Genomic DNA, 19,324 nt, shown 5'->3' with positions numbered 1-19,324 from the left:
ATAGCCAGGTAAAGGCGGGATGAAGGAAGCAGCTACTTTTCTTTTCAGCAGTTTGGGAAAGCTCTGGGGAAGAGGTACAACTTTAGGAGTCATTGATCATGCAGAAAGCCTTTGCTTGATGGAGTTAGGAGAAGACCAGAAAGGAAATGAACATTTCAGTCATTGTGGTACAACTTGAGTATGGGAATAAGATGTGTTGATGAAGGAGAATCCAAGCATATATAACCTGAGATAAATGAAAGTGCTAGCCTGGATAGGTAGGGAGAAGATGACAGAATCAGAGAATTTTAGAGCCAGAAAAGACCCTTAGAGATTATCTACTCCAATGCTATCACTTTCTGATTAATGAAAATGAGGTCCAGAGAGGTAAATACTCAATTCAAAGTCATACAGTGGCAATTAGTGGCAATAATGAGAATAGAGTTTAGGTCTTGACAAAAAAAATGTTATCTCAAGGCTCTGGTACTACTCATATTTGGGTGAGTATAGCATATGAATTCTGCCTCAGCTTTCTGCTTAGATTTGAAGACCATATACCTTCAAGGCTGAATTTGTTGAGAACAAATTTTATTTCTCACAGAAATTTTGATGTACCTAGATAATTAAATGCTTTTAGCATCATTTTTTAAACATCCCTCCCTAAATTATGTGTTTCCAAGCTGTTTCCTTTTCTTCATTCCTGCCAATTTTGGTTTGAGTTTTGAGCTTTTCATTCTATGGTATGATATTTTTTTATAGCAGAGGACTTTTTGTACCATAAAATAAGCACATTTTTAAAAAATGTGCATAAGACCTGTCTCTGGAAACATCTGGTAAGAATAAGGAAGGACTGAAATACTATGGTTCTCAGAGATGACCCCTACCTCTTTATTAGCAGGGAGTCCCCAAAGTAAACCTTTATTTCCTGCTGCTGACACACAGAGATCCTTAACTGAAATATTTTGCGTAGTTTCTGAAACCTGGAGGGAGACTTAAAACATACATTAAGGCCAACGACCTAAGTTTGGGGTGGGGGGATAGTGTTGCTTTGAATTATTTACCCAATATCATCCCCGGATATTTATGGTATGCTGGCCTGGGTCTCATTCCTTTGGAGCCTGTGGTAGAACTGTACTTCTTAGCTCCCTCTCCCAAGCCCACTAAAACCCAACTGAACTAATAATACCTAGTCCCTCCTTGAATACCCCTACTTCCCATTAGCGAAGTCAATAGGCCCCACTCCACAAAGTAATTTATTTCAGAGTAGTACTGAATGCATTTCAGGTTGTTTTTTTTTAAAGGAAAACAAAGCAAAAACTTGTCCCAGAAATATTATAAACCATTTTATAGTAAATGCTTTTTTAAATTTTATTTTTAATTTATGGAATAAAACAAGCACTTCCTTAACCTAGTACGATAAAAAAAGATGATTGCCTATGAAACTGCAGATCTACTATGTACAACTTGCTATTTCTTTCAAATATACAACAAAATATCATGTAAATTTCTTTTTACTCTTTCCTCCCTCCACCATGCCCTAGAGATGGCTGCCATTAGACACAAATAGGTATATTGGTATACACAAACACACACACGTGCGTGCCCTCACGTGTGTGTATGTATATAAAATTATTCTATACATACTTCTATTTATCAGGTCTTTCTCTGGATGCAGATAGCATCTTTCTTTATATTCCTTTATAGTTAATTTGAATATTTATAACAGTCAAGATAACTTATTCACTCAAAGAAATTTTTTAAACAATATTGCCGTTACTATATATAATATTAAACTTTAACTACTAGAAAGCCCACAGAATAGGGTATTCCACATCATTGAATTTTCTGATTTTTTTTCAAGACTTTATTATTAAAAAGTCATTCTAAAATATATTGATGTACTTTCCTTACTTAGTAAATACAGTAAAGAGAATACATTTTAATCTTTCCTTCATGATCAAGGACCTTAGGGTTATTACTAGGTAGAACAATCCACCCAATGTGCAGGGGATGCTCCTGTGAAGGGTTTATGAGAGGACATTGAAAAGAGTGTCTTAGAATTGGCAGGCATGAAGAGGTGCAATCTGTATCATTGGAGGGATTCTTCACATTGTTGAGACCACAGATCTCATCGTTGGATGATCAGAGCTTGTATATCTGCATCTTGATTTTTGGTTGAAAAGGATTAAATGAAAGGTTCTGGTGAGGTTAGTTTAGGTTAAGGTTTTATCATATATCCATCCACTTGAAATACTTTGTAGAAATCACAGACTTGATATTTCTGCCTTGTATATATTTAGATAAGCTGGAATGACTATTTATGCAAGTGTCTATAGATGAATGTGGGCAAGTTACCTGGGCTTTGCTTTTTTATAAAATGGGAGTCAGCTCGATGATGGGTGTGTCCTTTCCAGCTTTAATTTTATATGAAAGAATATTTGTAAAAAACCATTTTGTCACTATAAAGCTTGCTGCCATTACAGGAAAATGTGTATAGTGGAGTTTTACTTACTTTTTAGAGCCATAACTGTAGTATAATATAGAACTATAGGGATTTGTTTTACGGTGCCAATATTTAGAGGATGCAATAGCATTTATTTGTCTTTCACAGATAGAAACAACTGAGCTTAGCCTAACCCTGAGTTAGCAAGAATTATTTTTAGTTAAAGTCAGTATATTTCCTATCTCCTAGATCCCCTCTGCTTTCTCCTCCTGGTTTCACCTCCACAACAGTGACCTCATAAACTCTTTACCCTAAGGTACCAATATGGGATCCTCTTTCTCATCCTGGTCTCCCATGGAGCAGTGACTTGGGGGAGGGAAAGAGAATCTCTCCCAACTTGTGGCCTTGTGTCCCAAGCTCTCTCCTCCTATTCACTGAAATTTGTCTTAAAAAGTTGATTTGAAAGTATATTTTGTGCTGCTTGCCCTGGCTCCCAGAATTACTAGTTATAACTCTGCTTGCTAAGATGGGTTAATGATCATTTTGCACTCCAGTGTAGTGTATACACACTTCATCCTATGTAGTTCTTTCCCAGGTACATCTACATTCCAAAGTAAATTTTCCTTTGAGATTCTATCCAATTCAGTGGAAATCTCCCTCTAGTTTTAAAAGTTTGTGGATATTATTGCAATGGTTGGGTATTGATGAATTTAAGCTATGAAAGTTGATAAAATTGAAAGTGAACTTGTTCTTTGTGCCCAGAAAATGGAAAATGATAGAAATTTTCAGTTGGTGAGCTTTATGTGTATATGTAAATGACAGGCTAAGAACCTTTGACCAATGAACACATAGATATCAACATGTAGATGTCAACATTCGGATTAATAAGTAGACAAAAGGAGATTTCCACTTCTACTAGATTGTTCAGCATTTTATATTTGCATATTCTATGCCTATGCCTTTTCAAAGGAGTAGAGTTTTTTTTTTTAAAGTACAGCTTGATATGCTACTAAAGATATAGAAAGAAACCGTTAGTTCATTTAGTGGTTCAGCCCTTGACCTCAAAACAAAATAGCAGTCAATGAAAGTTTCACATGGACTGTAATTATACTGAATGAGGTTCACAATTCACAAAGCCACTAGAATATGTGATGAAGGTGTGGATATTTTTGGACAGAAAACAAATTCATGTTAAGAGTGGAGAGTTGGAGGGAATAGTCATGGGAGTTAAATTTTCATCCTTATCTTAGATTTTATAGTCCAAGAAGTCAAATCCTGAGGTATTTTAACTCCTTTTGGAGAGGGTTAACCAAGAATGCCAGAATGCAGAAGAGCTCTTAATAAACAGTTTAATGATGATTCCAAATTAATTTTTTTATTAATTGATACCTCTGCTATATGCCCTAGACACCATTAATCATCACTATTTTTTTTACTTGATTGAATAAAATACTATCTTTATGACCAGAGAGGAAAGTATCACCTTGATTTTAAAGAGCAACAGGGAAGGACATGCCACACTATTCCTTATTTCTAGTATTTACGTACCTTCATTGTCAAGAAATGCTTCTTTATATCTAATCTAAATCTAATTCTGCCATTGTACATGCTCATTTCCTTTTGTTGGAGAGGCAATAAGACATAGAGAAAGAGTGCTTGGAATTAGAAGAGACATAGGTTCAAACCCCAATACTGATGCTTAATTTGTTGTATGACATTGGACAAGTCCCTTTACCCCTCTGAGCTTCAGTATTTTCATCTGTAAAAAAGGCATAATAATACTTATTGTTACCTACCTCTCACTGTTATTGTGAATGTGAGGAATGTGAATTACCCTTATTCTCCAGAGAAGAGAGGTATCGCAGGTGTGCTGCTGTCCTAAGAGCTGGAAATTCGAAATTGCACAATAAGGGAGATGGAACACATGGTACTAAGGTGGTATCCAAGGTGCTTCCCAACTCTAACATTCTGAGATTCATAGAGGAGAAAAGATGTTTTATAGAGGAGTATCCCAATCCTATGTTATTTTAAGACTTTTAAAGCCATGTTACTCTTTTCCAAATGGAATCTCACCTTAACACTACTCTTAGGAGCTAGATCAAAATTAAGCAAGGACTAGGCTGACTCTATACAGACTTTATCCTAGAAGTGGTTTTATTGGAATAACAGATCCTTGAAATTAGCTTGTTTTCTTGTTTTTTACTCTCAGAACAAAACCAGAAACATGCATAAGAAATTCTGATGAACTGAGAACTGAATTTTTTAGATTCTAGCTAATTGAGATCTGGTCATAGAAACATAAAACTAGAATGCATAAATCTCAGAAAACATATAATGCAATCTTCTCATTTTACAGTTTAGGAAACTGAGACCCAAGGAGGTTAAATGATGTATCCAAGGTTATACATAGATAGTAGGCATCAAAACTGAACCCAGATTTGAGGTTTTGCTGCATTACTTTAGGGGAACTAAGGAAAGCACAGATCTCCAAGGTTCTTTCCAATTCTAACAATCTGTGATTACAAGAAGAACAGTTGGTTACTATGTCCCATAAATAACCCTTTGTATGTTCAAAAGCAGTCATCTACCCTTGACCTTCTTTTTACTAGGTTACATTGCTAAGCAATTTTATTTTCCAACTTTTAATCTACTTTTATTGTTCCATTTCTTCATATTTTCCATACTTTTCCTTATATTCTATAGCCTCAGATTGAATTCAACATATTAGTAATTGTGAAAAAATAATTTAGAGTTCTATCAACAAAGATCTTCTGATCATACGGAAATTCTGGCAGCTGGCTTGTATTTGTATGTTTCTGGTCTGAATTAGGATGTCTTTCAAATGGAGTTGCTAGTCTTCACAAACTCTTTGGGGGTCATAAAACTCTCCTAACTGTGTTAGAAGGGCAGGTCGGTGGCATAGTGGGTAGAACGTCAGGCTGGAATCAGGAAGACACATCTTCTTAAGCGAAAATCTGGCCTCAGACACTTACGAGCTGTATGACCTTGGGCAAGTCACTTAACTCTGTTTGTCTCAGTTTCTTCATCTGTAAAATGAGCTGGAGTAGGAAATGGCAATCTATTCCAGTACCTTTGTCAAGAAAACCCCAGATGAGGTCACAAAGAGTCAGACAATTGAAAAATGATTCAACCACAACAACAACAAATTGCATTACTGGCCTCTGTCATGAGAGTAAGTTTTCTTGGGCCCAGACTTAAAATTGTTTTATTCTGATGGAATAAAGTGTTTTGGGTCACAAGTGTATGAGAAAATGGTTGCTTAGATTAAACAGTGGCAAACGGTACATGATGAGCCCAGCTCCCAGTGGTGGTCCATTGTCTACAAAGGCATGTTCAATAATTCTGGGGGTGACCTACACAGAAATGGAGTTCTTTCTGTCAAGTCTGAGGACTTCCTTAAAAAAGGATAGGCAGGGTAGTGCTTCTATGCTTTTTAGACAGACATTTTCCCTCCAGATGGCTTCCTATCTGAAAGCTTGAGTCTGTTTCCCAGATCATCCACCTCAGGGGAACTTCCTTATCAGCTGTGGCCAGCTGCACTCTGCTTAAATTAAGTTGTGGCCTACCACAATCCACCCCCTGACCCTTGGCTGTCAGTGACCTGAACTGTGAATGGCAGTGAGATTCCAAAACCTGGTTCAACTAATTGAGATGAAAAACATCAAACCATAGAACAGCAGCTCTCAACACCCATGGCCTCCAATTTCATCAAGACAGGTGTTACTTAGGGACCTCTCCCCCACCCCCACCCTCGCAACTTTCACAGTTCACACTAGAGGGCAATGACAAATTTAACCACAAGGCACTGTCCTGACAGCAAAATGGAAAAGCCTAATCCATTCTAGTTTACAAACAGTAAGTCAAGAGAGGAATCCAATGAACCTGTGCTGTGCCTGCTCTGTACTGACCTGGTACCCAATATTTCTCTCTGGTAGTTATCCATTCTACTTCCTGGAGGCCAAAGTGTGTGACTGCCTTGCTCTCTGGACCTTTTCTGAATCAGGAGGTCTTTAGACTCGACCTTGATCAATTAAGCCAATTACTCTTCCAGCTGAGATTCAAAATCTGTTCTATTTTGACTCAATGAAGCACTCAGGGTCTTAAGTACATGATCAAAGGGGATGCTTTGCTTGGATGGTACAAAGACACATAATAAGCACTCTTCCACCTGGAGGGAAGCTCCTTATCAGCTTTTGCCAGCTGTTCAGAGTATAACCAACTCACCACACCAGGAAACTTAGCCACTGATCCCTGTGCTTCTGTCGGTTTCTTGGCCTCTGAAAACTGTACATTTAAATGCAGTTGCCTAGCAGCAATTCAATATATGGTCCAGGCTGGGGTTGCCTAGAATTCTCAGAAATCTGAAGGGTCCCCTTTGAATGTTCATGCATTCCAATATTGTTTTGAATGTATAAAGGGTTCCCTAAATGGATTAGAGCTAACAGGAAGAATCATGACAGGGTAAAGAGCATTGGCATTGACAATAGAAGACATGCCTTTGAATCCTTCCTATCATTGATTTTTCATCTTTTCATCTGTCTTGGCCTTTGTCTCTTCCTCTGTAAAATAAAGGTGTTGTTTAAGTTGGTGATGTTTAGGTTCTTTCCCATGCTAATAGTCTGAAATGAGTGTATAGGTTATCCTTATGACTATCTGGATGGCCACCAAGTCCAATGGTGATCTTTAAAATACTTATTTTCATCATAGGCCAGAAAGATTGAGGCAGAGCTCTATGATGAGTTGCCATAAAGATTTGCTGTCCCACACTTTTCATTCCAGAATTTAGTCATTATTACTTACTAGCCTTGTGACCTTGGATAAGTGACCAAAGTGGGCCTAAAGTTTTCTCATCTATAAGATTAGAAAATTGGACCAGATGACCTCTAAGGGCCCTTCCAGTATGGGTTTTCAGTTTTGTTTTCAAAAATTAGTTTTCAAGAAGCAGCTCAGTGTAGATCTATCCACGGGAGGGGAAAAGATAGCTTTCCATGTACATTAAGCATAACTCAAATATCTGATGATAAAGCAAATGCTACTTTCAATGTTATAGATCACATTCAACTGACCAATTTACATTGACTGTCATTGATATCTCAGTCTTTTTTTTACATCCTTACAGGAATAGGTCTAGCTTCTTTGCCTCTAAAAGCACCATTAGATTAAAAAAAATGTGCTCAGGAGAAGATGGAATCCCTCCTTTAACTGTCAAGTCAAGTAAACAAACATTGATTAAGCACCTACTATGTGCCAGGCACTGTACTGGGGATATACAAAGAAAAGCAAAAACTCACCCTACTTTCAAGGAACACATGATCTAATGGGAGGGAACAACATGTAAGCAACTATGTATAAACAAGGTACATAAGGGACAAACTTGAGATAAGGAAGGGAGATGGTGGTGATGGGGTCACATCTGCACTTTAGAAAGATGCATTTGACCACTGAATGGAGGGGGGGCTCAGTCTACACAGCCTAGCTATCTACTTGCCTCCAAAGATGAGGGTAGATAGGGGAGAGAGCACTGAACTTGGTGTCCTAACCCATCAGGCTTTGAATCCTGCCTCCCACACTTACTAGGTGTCTGACCTTGGGCAAGTCATGACCTTTTAATCTCAGTTTTTGAATCTGTAAAATGGAAATAAGCACACCTGCCCTATCTATTTCACAGAATTGTTCTGAGACTTTGATGAGATTGTGTTCATAAAGTACTTTGCCCACCATAAAGTGCTACCTAAATGTCAGCCGCTGTTATAAATCATCTCCACCATTGTTACTGGCATGGGAAAAACACTAGCTTTGGAGTTTGATGGCCTAGGTTTCAATCATGATTTTCCTTTTTACAAAGAAGCTGCAGAAAGCGAGGCTCTGGGTTCAAATCTCACCTTTGATTCTTGTTTCCCATGTAAGCTTAGATAAGTGTTCAATGTTCCTGGCTCTCAGTAAAGGAGGCATTGGACTATGTGACCTCTGAAGTCCCCTCCTGCTTTAAAGTATAAACAGTCCTCTGTCCTTAGGTAGATCACTCTCTTCTCTGATGCACAATTTTTTCAACTGTAAACCAAGTTAGTTAGACTGAAAAGTAACAAAATTATTTTAATTGTCTCTTCCACTTCTCAATCCTGTGGTCAGGGAGCCTGATTCACTTTGAGCCCTTGGAAGGCATTCCTTGAGTTCTTGGGTATCCTATCTCTCTTTCTTCACCTACCATTCAGACTAAACATGGAAACCAGATTTTTGAACAATATCGTTTCTGTTTTCTATGTAACCTGACAAACCACTGGATCCATCTTCTCCTCCCTATGATCAAGTTTACTTATACTAACACTCCACATACTCTCTGACAAAATTCATTCTCAGCAAACTTTGGTTCAACCTGCCCACTTCCCTTTCAGTTCCCCCCCCCCTCCCCATCTATTGTCCATTTCCATTACTCTGTGTGAGATCCAAGATGAGCTATAGAATTAGGGAGGGTTAATGAAAACTATAAAACATGGGTGATCACTATGGTGGACCTATTTCACCACACAGTAATTAACCACTTATAACCTGCCATAGAACCAACCAGCCACTGGCTAACTTACACTGCCATTGTTAGGGTTCTTAGTCTGTTTTTCAGTAACTTAGCTCTTATATGCAGGCTCACCCTGCCATGCACACACCCTGTGTTTTATGCAAAAAAGATACCACGTAAGCTCATTCCTTAATCAACTGCCACCTACTACCATTCCTATCAGTTCAAGAATATGGCACAGGATGGATCCTGAAAGCCATTGAGAGTTCTTTCCAAAATTGAATCAACTCAGAAGTCTAGTCAGGGGAGCCAGATCACCATGTGCATGGCCCAGCTGAAATGAGGGCCTCCTTCCCAGCTTGGAAGGAGTATGTTCTACAACAGTGAAAAGCTGGGGCAGGAATTGCTTGTACACCAAGCCTACTGTCAGTTCTTTTTTCTCCTATGCCCCTCACAAGTAAAGGATGCCACTCCCCAGAGCTTGTTGCAAGATGCCTTTTCCATAATGTGTTTTTATGAAGGACAAAATAATCAAATCAGCAAGTATTTATTAAATGACTCCTTAGTGCCATGCACAGAGACAAAAGGGAAACTGCCCATGCCCTCAAGGAGCTTATAGTTTAGCCAAGGTGTCTTTCTCTCTCTCTCTCCCTCTCTCATTCTGTCATCTATTCATCTGTCTGTCCTCTATCATCTATCTCCCTGTTGTAGTTGAGTCATTTTTGAGTTGTTCCTGACTCATTGTGACTCCATTTGGGGTTTTCTTGGCAAAGGTACTGGAGTGGTTTGCCATTTTCTTTTGCAGCTCATTTTATAGAAGAGGGAAAGTGAGGCAAACAGTTAAGTGACTTGCCCAGGGTCACATATCTAGCAAGTATTTAAGGCTAGATTTGAATTCAGAAATATGAGTCTTCCTGACTCTAGGCTTGGTACTCTATCTATGGTACCACCTAGCTGCCCTATCTACCTACCTGCCTACCTATTTATCTCATTCTGTTTATCTATAATCTATCCACCTATCTGTCCATCTTCCTATTTACCGTTCTATCATCTATCCATCTATCTACCTATCTTCTATCACCTACCTACCTATCATCACTTTATCTATGTAGGCATACGTATCATATATACAGACTTGATACAAGGTGATTTTGGAAGGAAGACCCTGGCAGAAAGGCCTCTGGTAGAATGTGGTACTTAACCTTAATCTTAATGGAAAACAGGGTTTGTGAATGAGAGACCTAAGAAGGGTGTGTATTCCAGATGTAGGAGACAACTAGTACAAAATCACAGAAATGGGAAGTGGAGTGCTATATTGATGGCATAAGAATAAAACTCATTTGGCTGGGCTGCAGTGTGTGGGGAGGGGAATACTATGCAGCTGAAGTCTGTAAAGATAAGTTGGGGCCAGATTGTGATTAGAACAGATCTATAATTGTTATACTTGTCCTTTCTAGAAGATTTTCTATTGATAGCCAACGAGGGAGGATGGGCAGCCTTAGAGATAACCTCTAAAGCTTGAAGTTATGTGATGTCTGGGTAGCTAGGTGGTATGATTCACAGAATCCTGGGCCTGGAATCAGGAGGCTCTGAGTTCAAATTCAGCTTCAGACACTTACTAGTTGCATGACCTTGAGCAAGTCACTTAACCCTCCTCAGTTTCCTCATCTGTCAAAAGAGCTAGAGAAGGAAATGGAAAACCACCCCAGTACCTTTGCCAAGAAAGCCCCAAATGAGTTCATGAATAATGAGACATGATCAAACAACAAATGTGATGTAGCAGAGAGAGCACTGGACTACCTGCACAGGCATAATTGTAAGTAAGAATGATTGCGTTTTCTGTTTGGGCAACAGTATAGTGAAAAGAATGCTGTCCTAGGCCCAGATCTTACACTTACAAGCCATGTATTCTTGAACCAGTTACTTCTCTCCGGGCCTCAGTTTCTCCATCTGTATGATGAGGCAGATGGAAGTGATGATCTTTCAAGGCTTCCACCAATTCTAACCTTCTTTGATCTACAACAAAGGAGGTGAAATGGATAATGTCTAAGGCTCCCCTATCAGTGCTAACCTTCTGTGATCTGCTCCAGTGCTGCCACTAAATTTATTTTCCTTGCCAAGGAATTTATGGGGCTCTGACTTGGTCAGCCTTTGCCTTCTTCAGCAGCTGGTTTCACTCTGACTGTTAAGGACTGTGCTCAGTTAAAATCACCAGGGCAGGGTTTCCCCCTCTGGCACCCCTCAGGAAAAGCCTTTTCTGAATCTCTGTGCTAAGTGAGTAAATGCCTACTGCCGAGGGCTGGGAAGAAAGAGCTCTCCCAGGCTTGGTCTCCATTCCTATTCCCTCCAGACCTTCCTCAGCTTGCTGGATTTCAGTCTAATAAGCCTTGGATTAGGAAAGTGAGTATTTTCCATAGCAAGTGTGTGCATCTTTTGGAGTTAAATGAGTGTGGTTGTTTTTTTCTGGATTAATTGAAAAGCTCAGAATATTGCTTGCAGGTTCTGTGATTGGAGGTGCTGCTTCAAGGCTCAGTTGCCTTTTTGCAAATGATGCTCAACCACAGAAATGTGGGGCCATTCAAAATTTCCCAGCTACTTTTGCAGGTAGCATAATTTGAGATGGATGGATGAATGAATGAGAATTTATTAAATATTTTTGGTCAGTCACTGTGTGATATTAAATTGAATGCTAGCCTCTTACATTTTATTTTTGGTTAAGGGCTAACCAGACCTCTGAGAGTGGAAGGTTTTTACATTTCAGGCTCCGGGGAAGGGTTGATTCTCATTTTAGTCTCTCGATCTCCTTTACTTGTATTGGGGAATGTACCTTTTACATTAGAAACCAGTTGCTTCAGAGGAAGTCTTACTCTTTTGACATTTCTGCTATTAAATGGAAAAGGAGAAAATGTTTATAATTATGTGCTTTTAAAACTGATTTTGCTTCAGAAAGAGAATGTGGAACCCAACAAAATAGCAAAGCTTTCTGTAGAATGGAAAGGGCCAGATGAAGATATAAAGTTACATTTTGTGAAGGAATCTTGTTATTGTTGCCTGTGTTTAAAAAAGATACACACACTCTTGCACACACACATACGTATACTACACCCATCCCCCCATTCACACACACACAGAACTCCCCCTCCCCTCATTCATAGCCTTTCTTTTGTATCCATCCCCCATTCTTACACTCCTCTCTTGGGACAGCTAGAAATAGCTTCTGTTAGAAAATTCTGTAGTTTTGATTTTTAGATCTAACAAAAGATTTGAACAGCACCTCACATATGGTAAGTGTTTCAATAGATATGTATTGATTGATTGAATGAATGAATGAATGAATTCTCAGGGGTGCCATGGACCTTGACCAAAAAAATCAACTGATGATTGGGGAACTGATGAGGAAACCATGTGCTTTTCAAACTGATGACTCATGCAGCAGGGCACAGTGGGACAGGCAACTCCCACTGAAACAACTGGGTTCAAGTGTCACCTATGACATATCCAGGCTGCATGATCCTGGCCAAGTCAATGCCCTTACAGAATCCTCTATGAGGTTTTACATTTCAGAGAAGCTTCTGAGCTACCTGACTATAAGGGAATTCCTTTAATAAAGAATTTGTAAATCAGTGAAATTGTAGCATTGTGCTTATCCCTCTGTGCTCAGCTATAAAATAACCTAGAGTTTAGAGCAGCTGCTAACCTGGGGTCCATGAATTTAAAAAAAAACAAAAACATTTTTGGTAAGTGTATTTCAATACCTGCATGTTGTAGTTAGTTTCCTTTGTAATTCTATATATTTCACTTTATGCATTTAAAAACATGATTTGGGGAAGGACTCTGTAGACTTCACCAGATTGTCTAAAAGGTCCATGATACAAAAAAATAAAAATAAAAATTAAGAATTCCTGGTTTAGAGGTATGTGAAACCAAAGCCTTCCAGGTCAGTCTTAGAAAGGATCATCACATTCACTACCCTTGTTTGTTGTTTTAAAAGATGAGGAGTCTGAAACTTGCAAAAGTGAAATGACTTGCCCAATGTCACATAGCTTACTTGGCAGTGTTAATCTGCATCTTTGGTACTGTGGGTTCATTGCTTTTTGAATTTGGATTGATGTAAAACCCTAGCCTTTGCATCTTTATATTTCTACTGCTTTTCTGGTTTTTTAGAAACTTTTTAGTCAGCTATCACTCTTCTCTACTTTCTTAAAAATGTATGTTGGAACAATGAATGCTTTCACATCATTGATAACCTTTACACGCAGCCTTTGATGCTGGGGATCAGAGATTTTCAGAGAATCTCATATAGATTTAGATACACATCAGTCATAATAATCTGTTAAGAAGTCTGATTTATTCCTTCCTTTAACTGCAAAGGTTTATCATTGATGAGACTTTCTTAACATGAGATGCCTAACTGCATGTGAAAGTTGAAAATCAGATTTTTTTTTTAAGGTTCACTAATTGCTACATCCTGTTTGAAATGCTGACTTTAAAATTCTTTGCCAGATTTGAATTTCAGCAACAGGTACGGTTGTTGCTGACTCTGGATTTGATGATACCATTACTTACAAAACATTCACTTTCCATTATTATTTGTAAAAGTCCCTAATATCCATTTTTGCAAGTTTTAGCACCCTTTGTAGAAAGAAAACACAGTGTAGGAAGAAGAAACACTAACTTACAAGTCAAATAAAATTGGTTTCTAGACCCAAACCTATCACTGGCTACTTGTGCTTTGGTAGAGCATATTACTTCTCTGGGCGTCCATTTCCTCATCCAAGAACAAAAAGAAGATTGGGCTAGATCAGAAATCCTTACTATCTTTTGGGCCATGGATCCCCTTGGCAGCCATTCGCAAGAGCCCATAGACCCCCTTCTCAGAACAAGGTCTTTAAATGTGCAAAATAAAATACATGGGATTACAAATAAAACTAAGTATATTGAAATACAGTTATCAGTATTCTAAAATGTTCCCAGATGCTAAACTCCCTGGACTAGATCAGATGATAGCCAGGGTGTTTCTCAGCTCTTAAGGTTCTGTAATTCTGTCATTCTCACTGAGTGATGAGGAAGTATGTTCAGCTACACCTGAGCTCTTCTTTTTATCCCAACTGTATTTATTTACCCAGCATGACCACTAGAATTAGTACTCAAGGACTCGCATGGCTTTTTCACTGCTTATGCAATAGTCACTACCTATGATCTCTGTGTGGTAAGAGGATGCTTTGAGAAGATCAGGAAAGTCCTTTGCTTTTATAACAGTCAATTCTTTATTGTTATCAGAGCATAGAACTAGTAGTTATCGAGAAATATTTGATATAACCAGCTCAGTGTTCAAAATTAAACATCCTTAAGCCAGGAAGGAATATTTAACTAAACACTTCTGCTTTCTTGGATTCCTTGTTCCATATGACAGCCCTTAAAATATTTGGACAATGCAGCAGAAGTGAACAGGGAAATCTCAGAAGAATTTCTGTGTTCCTTCCGGATGAAGACCTGTTCTGCTGCCCTTAATGGAAGTGAACCTCTGTCTCTCTGAGACTGTAGCAAGTAGTTATTAAACTTCATGTTAGTAAATTGCCTGTGTCACCAAGAAGCAGCTAAGCCATTTGCCTCTAGTTATACAGCTAGTATGTATCAGAGATAAAATTTAAATCCAGGTCTTCCAAAGCTAATCCCCTTATCTGTGAGACCACTTTGCCTCTCAAGATAAAGGATAAATGGAATGTGTTATACTTGACCTAAAGAAACCCAATGTCACAAATGCAAGATAGAAAATATCTGGCTACATAACAGTTTGTTAGAAAAGATCTGGGGGTTTTAGTGGACCACAAACTCAACATGAATCACCAGTGTTATAGGGTGAAAAAACTGATGTAGTCTTGGGCTGTATTGAGAGAATATGGTCCAGGACTATGGCATTGATGCACTCTGCCTTGGTCAGACTATATTTGAAGTATTGTTTTCAGAGCATTAGTAAACTAGAGAGTATCCAGAGGAGGACAACCAGCATGGTGAAGGCCTTGAGGCCATACTATGTGAGGAAGGAATTGGGAGAGTTTAGACTGGAGAAGAGAGATTGTTAGGGAAGCATGACAGCATTGTCCAAATATTTTAAGGGCTGTCATATGGAACAAGGAATCCAAGAAAGCAGAGCTCACTTAGCAGATCAGAAAAAAAACCAAAGGAATGCACAGGGGAGAGTTTCTCCAAAAAAGTGAAAAAGAGAATTAACAGATTTAGAATATAAAAACACTTATGTGGAAAAAAATCTGGCAGAAAAGAATAAAAAGGCAACAATGTCAAAAGAATGACATGTTTCTTATACAAACCAAAGCTGTTAACCTTGAAGATAAGATGAGCAGATTTACTTTCTAATAGAAAGGTGAGGGACTCAGAGTATAGATTGAGACATATACAGACACACACACACACACACACACACACACACACACACAATCTGGGGTGTGGGAGGGAAAAATCAAAGATTTTATTTATTTTTTTAATTGAATTATTTTATTTGTTTTCAATGTTCGACAATCACTTCCATTTTGCAAGTACTTCAAATGATAAATGAAAAGGTAATAAATATAAGTATGAAGGAAAGAATAAGTAGTGAAATAAATTACCTCATATTTAGTGGTTATTTTAGAGAAAGAAAAAGACCCACCTATGGGATTAAAACAATAACAACAAAGAGAGAACCTGAAAAGTTAAAAAAAAAAAAAAAAAGCCCACACCACCATAGATGGAGGTAAGGCTCCATGTACAATTTAAAAATAGTGGAGATGAAGATAAAAGAGCAGAACTTAATTACCACAGTTTAAACCCCTCAACCCACTTATAGAAGAATCATCGTATTTAGTGGAACCAAACTGTAATGTAGGAGGGTCCATAAATGGGAAAAGGGAATGAGGACTATATCCTTATCTAGTCTATGGATGAACAGTGAAGGGACGGTTACTATAGTTGTCTCTCAGCAAGATAGGGAAAACAGGGAAAGTGACAGAAGAGATGAATTGAAACTGGGGAAATGAATGGGGAGATTCTCAGTCCAAGCATGGGAAAGGTACAAACCCCCATGGTGGAAGAGTTGTGTGCCTTGGAAAAGAGAGGGCAACTCACAATAGGTCTAATAAGGAGTAGGGGGGGAGGAGTTGGTGCAGTGGGAAACTACCTTCTCTGAGAAAATATTGTTCTTCCATGGACATCATTCTGTTCTAGGAGAGTATACAAGTTTTTAGAGGCAGCTGACAGTCAGAAGAGAGGAAGGAACATGTGGCCAGAGACTAGGTGACATGGCTAATGGGCAGAAAAACAGTCATGAGGGTAGGAGCAAGAATTAGACTGCATGGTTTGGGATATGGTAAGGTCTACCATAGCACTGCTTCTATCTACATCACCTTGTTTTTGAAAGCCTTCTTCTAAGAATGAAAAGCAGCAGAAACAAAGGGGAATGAAGCAAGATCTATAAAGGCAATAGAAAACTGACTGGAAGAGAGATTGAAAGCCTACTACTTTAGAAATTTTAAAGCCATAAAGAATGAAAAGAGATTAAATGAGGAAAAAAGTATAGATCATAAATCAGGGAATAAAATTTTAGAAAAGATAGGAAAGGAAGAGAATTATAAAGAGAACAAAGCAAAGAAAAACTTCTTAGAAAAAAAGGAGACTAACAAACACAAGAATTTGGAGGAGAAGGGGAGGGGGGTGTTGAACTAGCCATGTAAGTGAAGGTGAAGAAGAGGAAAGAAAGCAAGAAATCGATAATTATCTGAGTAAAAGACATTCAACAACTCAAGTAAATCTCAAAATTAGGGAAAAGAAAGACTGACAAATGGTAGTAAGGGGAGAGGGAAGCATCAATGGGAATAGGATTGCATTAAAGTAGTTTAAGCAAAACTAATCATAAAGACAAAATATTGACCTAAAAGAGAATGGAAATAAAAAACCTAAAATAAAAAGCAAAACTACAGGCAAAAATGGAGGAAAACACAAACCTAACAGCTTAAACAATAAAATAAAACAAAAAAGGAGCAAAATGGACAGGAAAACAAAATCCTACCATCTGTTTCTTATAGGAAACATCAAAGAATCGTAGAATCAGTGAGATGTTAGAACAAAATTTGTTAAACATGAGGCTAATTTCCCCTTGCCCCCCAAAAATGAAAATTATAATGTTGCTATCACACAGGGCAAAATGAAAATTCACAATATTAATAAAGTAAACAAGAAAACTACGCTATAACCAAGGGAACCATAAGCAGTAAAATAACATCAGTAAATACTAAATGTATATGTACTGAATGGTACATATGTCTGGGGCACCTAAACGTACAGTGAAAACCGGTCTTAGAGTCAGGAAGATCCGAGTTCAAATCCAATCTCAGACACTTATTAGCTGTCTGACCTTGGACAAGACATTTAATCCCTATTTGCCTTGGTTTCTTATTTGTAAAATGGGAACATACTGAAGAAGGAAATGACAAACCACTCCAGTATTTTTGCTAAGAAAGTCCAAGGCATCACAAAGAGTTGGACATGACTGAACGCAATAACCAAATGGTGTGACATCTGAATTCAGAAAGGAAAAATGAACTGACTTACAAAGATGTTGGTAGTAATACAGTAGTGTAGAAGACATTAATATTCCTTTTACAGAAAATTAGACAAAAGAGAAAATATAGAACTGAAGAAACCATTGAAGAATTTAGAGCTAAAATATTTATGACAGCTTTTGGATGGTACCAGTAAAGAATGTATAAATTTCTTATCACCACATGGCATCTTTAAAAAATAAACCATTTATCAGAGCACAGAGAAATTACAAAAACATGTAAAAAAGTAGAGATACTAAACACATTCTTTGTAGACCATAATACACAACAAATAGATAGCACAGGCAAAAGACACATGCCTAAATGGAGATTAAATAATGAAATCCTAAAAAAATGGGTCAAAGAACAGATCATAGAAATAATTACTAATTATGCAAAAGATATAATGATAACAAAACATTGTAGAACTTCTAGGATGCAGCCAAACAGTTTCTGGTGCGGGGGTGGGGGGAGATATATTACTAAAAACTTACCTTATCTTAAAATAGAAAAACAGAGGATTAATAAGTTGAATATGCAATTAAAAAAGGTGACCAAATAAATTAAAAATAAACACGAAAGAAGATAGTTTAAACTAGAGGAGAAAACCAAAACATAGATCATGTAAAAGCAGAAAATATCGATATATTTTATTTAAAAAAAAAAGTCAAGAGGCCCAAGTTCCAATCCTGGCTTTTCTTCCAACCAACCATATGATCTAGACCAAGTTCTTTAATTGTGCTGAATCTTATTTTTATCATCTGTAAAATGAGGAGGTTGCATTAATTTTTCAAGTCCCTTTAACATTCTATAATTTCCCACATGTGGGGGAATTTCCCTGGCAGATCTAAATAGTTCCTTTGCCTTCCTTAGCTTTGCTTCCTGGAGCTCCCTCCTCTGGTTCCCCTCCAATAGTTATGTTTCTATGGAAACCTTTATATAGCTATCTCTTCTGCTTTTCACTTCTGCTGCATGTAGAGAAAGGAAGCAGACAGTCTAAACACTAGTAAAGAAAATTATAGCCATTCCTTTAATTAGCTTGAAAAGCCTAGAATGAATAGATAGCCAGTGTCCTTAGCCTGAGAGAAGATTGCTGCTTGCTAAAAGATAATCATCCCAGGAGTGTTTGGAACCTGAAAGTTGCAGGCAGATTCCCAGGAAGAACATTTAACTTGAAGCTAAGGATTTAGGGTAAGGTAAGAAGGGAAAAATGAAGGGTAAGTGGAAAAGGTATTGACATTCCTATTTGGAAATGTCATTGTTCTCCTTTTGTTGAGCATCAGAATTTTAAAGGGCCTCTGCAATGAGATCTATAGTCACTCAAGAAACTGGCCATATAATCCATATAGGAAAACAAAATGAAGGAAGCAAAAAGGTATATTGATAACCCACTTAGATATTTCACCAGTACATATATCTTGAAGACAGGCACTGAATATGGACAGTGAAGTGTTCTTTAAATTGAGTAAGAGGAAAACATTTGCTTAGATCACGTTTGGGAAATTATGTGTCACTTTCTGTGATCCCAGTGGGTATATACATACATATGTAAACATACACATATTTAGCAACAGTATTTTCCTGTTGATATTGTATGAATAATGAAAAAAAATACAGATGTTGGAATTAGGATGCAATACATTATCATCAAAAGTTTTAATACAAGAAATAGTATAAAAGGCATAATAATCAGTGACAAGTGTGACCAGAAAAGTAAGTGTAACGAGCATGGATATTCGTAGAGTATGGATCAGGTGTACCAGCACACCTTAAGAA

The 19,324-nt window shown here is 37.8% G+C and overlaps 1 protein-coding gene across 50 annotated transcripts in view; it reads left to right on the top strand.

The window, feature by feature from the left end:
* SORBS1 (sorbin and SH3 domain containing 1) overlaps nt 1-19,324 on the top strand; it is a 296,548-nt gene that overhangs the window by 108,498 nt on the left and 168,726 nt on the right. Inside the window, exon 1 of one of the 50 annotated variants that reach the window (XM_072625910.1) lies at nt 1,834-11,354. The exons of 46 other annotated variants lie outside the window; for them this stretch is intronic. The gene's annotated coding sequence lies outside the window, so the exon portion shown is untranslated. Of the gene's footprint in view, nt 1-1,833; nt 11,355-19,324 lie in introns of those variants that run through there. 3 more of the 50 variants (XM_072626080.1, XM_072626105.1, XM_072626122.1) reach the window with 3 other exon arrangements.

The sequence above is a fragment of the Notamacropus eugenii genome, chromosome 1, assembly GCF_028372415.1.
Source record: "Notamacropus eugenii isolate mMacEug1 chromosome 1, mMacEug1.pri_v2, whole genome shotgun sequence".
NCBI classification, from domain to species: Eukaryota; Metazoa; Chordata; class Mammalia; order Diprotodontia; family Macropodidae; genus Notamacropus; species Notamacropus eugenii.
The sequence above is the reverse complement of the archived record's forward strand: the minus strand, read 5'-3'. Positions and strand labels throughout refer to the sequence as shown.